This window comes from Vombatus ursinus, unplaced genomic scaffold (genome assembly GCF_900497805.2).
Source record: "Vombatus ursinus unplaced genomic scaffold, bare-nosed wombat genome assembly UNPS02014909.1, whole genome shotgun sequence".
In the NCBI taxonomy this organism is placed as follows: Eukaryota; Metazoa; Chordata; class Mammalia; order Diprotodontia; family Vombatidae; genus Vombatus; species Vombatus ursinus.
Genome location: NW_020954687.1, coordinates 12,612,823 through 12,618,822, shown reverse-complemented (window position 1 = coordinate 12,618,822; position 6,000 = coordinate 12,612,823). Strand labels below are relative to the sequence as shown.

General features: G+C 37.8%; 1 protein-coding gene across 3 annotated transcripts in view; it reads left to right on the top strand.

Annotated features, from left to right (window-relative positions):
* The first annotated feature begins 607 nt into the window (after positions 1–607).
* Positions 608–6,000, top strand: part of RGS13 (regulator of G protein signaling 13) — a 42,907-nt gene continuing 37,514 nt past the window's right edge. For all 3 annotated transcript variants that reach the window (XM_027843371.1, XM_027843370.1, XM_027843372.1), the window contains exon 1: positions 608–822. The gene's annotated coding sequence lies outside the window, so the exon portion shown is untranslated. The remainder of the gene's footprint in view (positions 823–6,000) is intronic.

Below are 6,000 nucleotides of genomic sequence, written 5' to 3'. Positions count from 1 at the left end.
ATCAAAGGATCTAGAATTGGAAGAAACCTTGAAAATCATAATTTCATAAATTTAGAACTAGAATGGTCATCTAATACAGAGGAGTCAGATGCAGGGTCTACAGGCCACATAGGGCCCATTACACTCCCCATACTGGCCTGAACCAGATTAAAATGTAATTGGGAAATATTTAACAAAATAAATGGAAATATAATAAAACAAAGATAATGTTAATATGTGGTTTTCTAAGTAAATATGTGGCCCATAGGGATCCTTATATGCAATTTATTGCTTTGACACCACTGTTCTACATAACCTTTTTATTTTACAAATGAAGAACCCGAGGCCCACCCAGCCTAAGGTCACTCAGTAGGAGCTAGCAGAGGCAGGATTCATCTACATCTTCTCACTCCAAATTCAATGTTCTTTATTCTGTGTTCTTTTAATTGCACCTCTCCTTCATCCTTGGGCAAAGAGGAAACCCTCAAGGGGTGATTTGCAATCAATCACCCTGATTCACATACCCTAGGGAATATACTGGCTAGACATTGTAAACATATTTTAAAATAGTAATATACAGCATAGTCATTTTAAATCTCTGAAACAGAGAAAAAAACAGGAACTACAGAGAGCAGGTGCTCATTCTCTCTTGTTGACCAGAAAATTTGTAGAGCTGAAACAGTCAGGAGCTTCTGGTGAAGAAAGAGAACACTGGAGTGGTGAGGTAATTGGAGTCAAGTGTCACTTATGCCAAGATTACCATGGGAGCTGGAGACAACCTTTAAATGTATCTCATTTAAAGGAGAAAGTGACAATGCTATCTGCCACCTGCCTCATGTTAGGGTGAGTGTCATAAAACCAAGTGTTTTGATGTTAAAAAATCATTACTTTTGCTTATATTCTAGTAAGTTTATGATATTTATTATTTTGTGCTGTTAAATGTGTAAAAAATATAGCTATCTGTGGTATTGCAAAGGTTTTGTTAGTTTAGAATGTACTTCCCTCATATTCTGTATAGGGGAAAATCTAATGTCCTTCATTCCTCAAGAGTCAGAATGGTTTGGTGGATGAAGTTTTGGATGTGAAATCAGATTACATTAGTATAAATCCTGAGTCTGGGTCAGGATTTGACTCCTGGATTGATTGAAGGAATTAAGAATGGGAAGCCTAGGGAAGAAATGACTTAGGGATGACGTGATAGCTGTCTTCAGGTAATTGAAGGAAAGGGGGATTGTATTTGTTCTGTGGGACCTCAAAGAAGAAAACTAGGAGCAATAGATAGGAAGTTTCAAAGGCAAATTTAGGCTTCGTGAAGCCACGAAGGTAAACATTCCCTAACAGTTAGAGCTAAGCAGAAGTGAAATGGGCTGCCTCTGGATAGAGAAGGTTCTCCCTCACTGAAGGTCTTCCAGGTCAGATGACCAGTTTTGTAGTCTATTGTGGAGGGAACTATTTCACGTATGAGTTGGACTACAGTCTATGAGGTCCTATCTCTAAAATTCTGTTATTCTGTAACTTACAAAATGTGTCACAATCCTAAATGTATATTGAATAATTGTACCTTTCAGATTTATGGTAAAAAGATTTCCTAACCCAAGGAAGCAACTTCTCAGTGCTCCAAGCAACTTTGCTAAGATTATAAATCGCAGAGTAGGTGCTGATCTGAATGGTAGAAAGATTTTCCTCATAGGAAGGCCCTTATGCTACTGGAATCACAGGTACCAATTAGTCAATAGACATTTATTATGCACCTACTATGTGCCAGGCACTGTGCTAAGTACTGGGGATAAAAAGAAAAGCAAAAGACAGTCCCTGCCCTCAAGGAGTTCACAGTGTAATGGAGGAAGACAACAAATAAAAAAAGAAGCTGAAAGTCAGAGAGGGGATGGAGGAGAGAAAGTGTACCTGTTGCAGGAGAATGAAAAAGTCCAAGCAGTACAGCCAAGGAGGAAATAATGAGTTTAATGCCCTGGGCCCCTTCCTTAAATGGAGGATCTGGGAGGAGCTTTCCACAGAGACCTCTCCTTAAGCCTCTGCTCTATACATTGGCAATTTCCCGTATTCCAAGTTACCAGCCCTGATGAGGATAGGATCTGAACCTCTAAAAAGAAAAGACTATGTCCTTGGGATCTAGACCCTAAAAAGGAAAAGCCCTGGACTTTCCCATATGGCCAAATCTCCTAGAATCTCCATGCTTATGACATAAACAATAGAAAAACTAATCTCAAAGTTCTCAGTCAGAACTGCATCCCCCATTCTAGCCTCCATCAAACCTATGACCTTCTACAATTTCTTCAGGAAGTTGTTTTGGTGTGAAAGAGCAATAGGACTTTTGATGCCATTTCCTCCATTTCTGAAAGAAATTTGAAGACCCAATGCAACCAGTGTCCACTATCCTGGATGCATCCTTTTCTTGGTGTCTCCCATTTCTCTTCCTTCTACCCCTCTCTTTGACATTATTAGTACTTTTTGAACTATAAGAAATTATAAATAAAGGGAATTCAGAGAAACTTGAGAAGACGTGGGAATGGTAGAGAGGAAAGAAAGTGGAACAAAGAGATCATACAGAACTATGAGAATAATAACCACAGTACTACAAGAAAAAATAATAATTAAAGAAATCAGAATTCAAATTAATTAAATGATCAATACTAATCCAAAGGATTGATGATAAAACATAGGATCATAGCATCATAAATTTTGAGCTAAAAGGAACTAATATTTAAGTCCCTACTTTTTTTTACTGATTTCAATACTTTCATTCTCAGATAATCCTCCCCATAGCAATACTACTATTGTTTCTCTGTCACCCAACATGAACTTGAGGGAACTCTATCCCGCTCCTATACAAAGATCACTCTTTACCTGGAAGAAATAATTTTCCTGACTTATGTTTGTGACCAATAATTTCCTTTAGATTTTTTAAAATTCTATTTCAAGAAACATTAGTTTCAATTTAGTTTATTTCAGGGCATTTAAAAACAGAGTTGTTCCAAAATTAGCTAATTGATTAATCAGAAGGTATTTGTTGAGATTCTGTCTTCAAGTCCTGAATGACATGGTAGATCCTTTGCAGAGTCTAGAAAAATATGACATAATCTCTACACATAAAAGCTGAGAATTTAAATGAAGAAAAAATGTATAGACATATAAAACAAAGAACAAGATCATATATTGATAAAGGACTATTATTGACATCAGCCCTTCTGGACATTATTCTTTATTAGATTCAACTTCATTATCATCTACATTCTTGGAATTTGCAATCAGTGGACAGATGCAACATCCTAAAAATCCAAATATATGACCCTCCCCCAATGTATGAATCACTAAGGGAAAAAAAAACCATCTTTATAGCCTCTAAATGCCAACAGATGCTTATACTTAAGATAAGTATCCAGCATCAGGCCCAGGATATCTATAGTTGTTGTTTCAGTCACATCCAACTTTATGACCCCATTTGGAGTTTTCTTGGCAAAGATACTGGAGTGGCTTGCCATTTCCTTCTCCAGCTCATTTTACAGATGAGTAACTGAGGCAAATAAGGTTAAGTGACTTGCCCAGGGTCACACAGCTAGTAATTGTCTGAGGCCAGATTTGAACTAAGGAAGAAGAGGCTTCCTGACTATAGGCCCAGGGCACCACCCAGATATCTATAGTACTTGAATCTAATTGCCTGACCTCCAAGTGGAGACGACAATTATACACAAAATTGGGATGGACTCAGGCTTTCACACCTCTGCTCATATCTATGATATCCCTCTTGGTGAATATAAATGGATGATGTTGTATCTGATTGTAAGCTCTTTGAGGGCAAGGATTGTCTTTTGCCTTTTTGTATACCCAGCATTTAGCACAGTTCCTGGCACATAGGAGGTACTTACTAAATGTTTATCAAATTAAAGTAAATTGACTGTTCAATGACAGCATGACAGTGGGCCATAGAGGGCTACTCAAGATATTATATATGGTCACCTAAACTTCTTCTGATGGTGTCTATCCTTCTGTCTCCATATTCACCCCTTATTCTTTGTCTTTTCTATGTATGTCTCACCTTGACACCAAACTACATTTTCTTAAGTCCTCTCTCACTCCACTAAGGGTGGATGGACAGGAAGAATATATTACACACAGTCTTTTCTACTAATAGAGGCAATGAGGCTTGTCCCGTCCTGCGGGACATCAACGGAGGTAAGGACCTGTAAAAGAAGGAAGGGAGCAGGGGACACAGGAAATGGAGACAAGACAGGCTTTCTGATCAAGTCTCGTTTATTGAAGGCAAGCTCAGGGTAGTTATACACACAGTAAGAGGGAGTGGGGGAGTTCCACCAATGGTATAGGGGCGGGGTATTCCAGGAAGAGTTACAGCTTTGACCGTAATCTGTTCTTATCACAAGGACCACCAAGGTATAGGAGCGGGGTATTCCAGGAAGAGATACAGCTTTGTCCGTAATTTGTTCTTATCACAAGGACTGCTGCAACGCTAGTAATTTTCCAGAGGTCATACTGGGCCTGTGGTCCCTTACAGAGGCTGTCTCAAGGAATGAGGGATTTGGCTGGGGTACAGGCCTAAGGAAATGAAATAGGTATCAGTTCACAGTATATTTGTCACAATACTGCTTTAGGACATTACATTGAAGGAGGACATTGTCACAGAGCACTGAGAGCTTAAATGACTCCCTGATATAACTGAGATGGACCTTGAACCCAGGTCTTCCTCGCTTTAAGAACAACTCTAATCCATTGCACCTCTACATATCTCATTATTAATTAGATTTATTAACCCTATTATCAATTATGTTTATATTGTTCAGTTATTCTTCCTTATCCCCCTAAGCTTTGAAGAGCTTTCATTACTAATAATGATAAACTTGCTTCTGCCTTGCTTTCCCACTAGAGGGGTATTGAGGTACTTGTTGCTGGATTCAAACCATTGTTGCCTTCACATTCACATATGGTGGTTCCAAAGGAGTAAGATTTAACTATACCAACACTCCTGCCAATCTGATGCTTTCTTCTAAATCTTACTTTCTACCCCTTAACACTTCATTATAATCCTTGCCATTGTTTTTTGCTAACTCTATATAATTCCTCAGAATTTCATGCAACAAGTTAGGGTTTACACACACACACACACACACTTTGTTACAGTATGGATAATTTATTTGGATAGTAAAGCTTAGATGAAACAAAATTTCCCTTAATTCTCCGTATCACATTCTAGTTTTTCAAACGTTTTCATATTGGATAAATAATTTTGTGTGTTTGAATTGTTATTCCTTAATTAGTAATAGTTTTCTTATTAGCTGTTTATAAGATCATTTCTCTGTCACTGTTACTCTAGATTTTGACAACCATGTGTCTGGATGAAGTGAATCTAACATTAACACCTAATAATGATACTCAATCAATTCTGCTAATTATTAGCTTGTCTTGATCCCAATAACTCTGGGAAATTTTGCTGTAGAATTTCCTATAATATTGTAGTCTGAAAGTTTTTTTTCAGGCAATCTGATGGCTCTTAAATTATCTCTTCCATTTTTTGCCCTCCATACTTTTGTCATCTTTGCTCATAAAGGGCAAACTTTTTTCTGGGTGACTTATCCTTTCATCCTTTTTACTGATCGCTTATTCTGCTTTTGCTTTTGTCTCTGACATAGTTGCACTTCTGACATGAGTAGCTCCCTCATGAATTTGTAATGAGTATGAATATTCTAAGAACATGAATATGTAAATAACTGGAAAGTGTAAGTCTGACAACCTAATACTTGTGATGAGCCTGCATGGTTGCCTTGACCAAATGACATTTTTGTACTGGTCAGGATGGCAAGATCCGTTTATCATGAGTTACTCTGATGTGTGACATCAATATATTCATATATTTTTACAAACAACCTTGACCACCTATTACATCAGGAAAGAAGCTGATTGGTCAAGTTCCTCTTAAAAGTGGGCCATGCTGAGCCCACTTTGCCATTTGATCATGAAAGAATGATTCATTGCTGCTGTGGAAACTTAGTC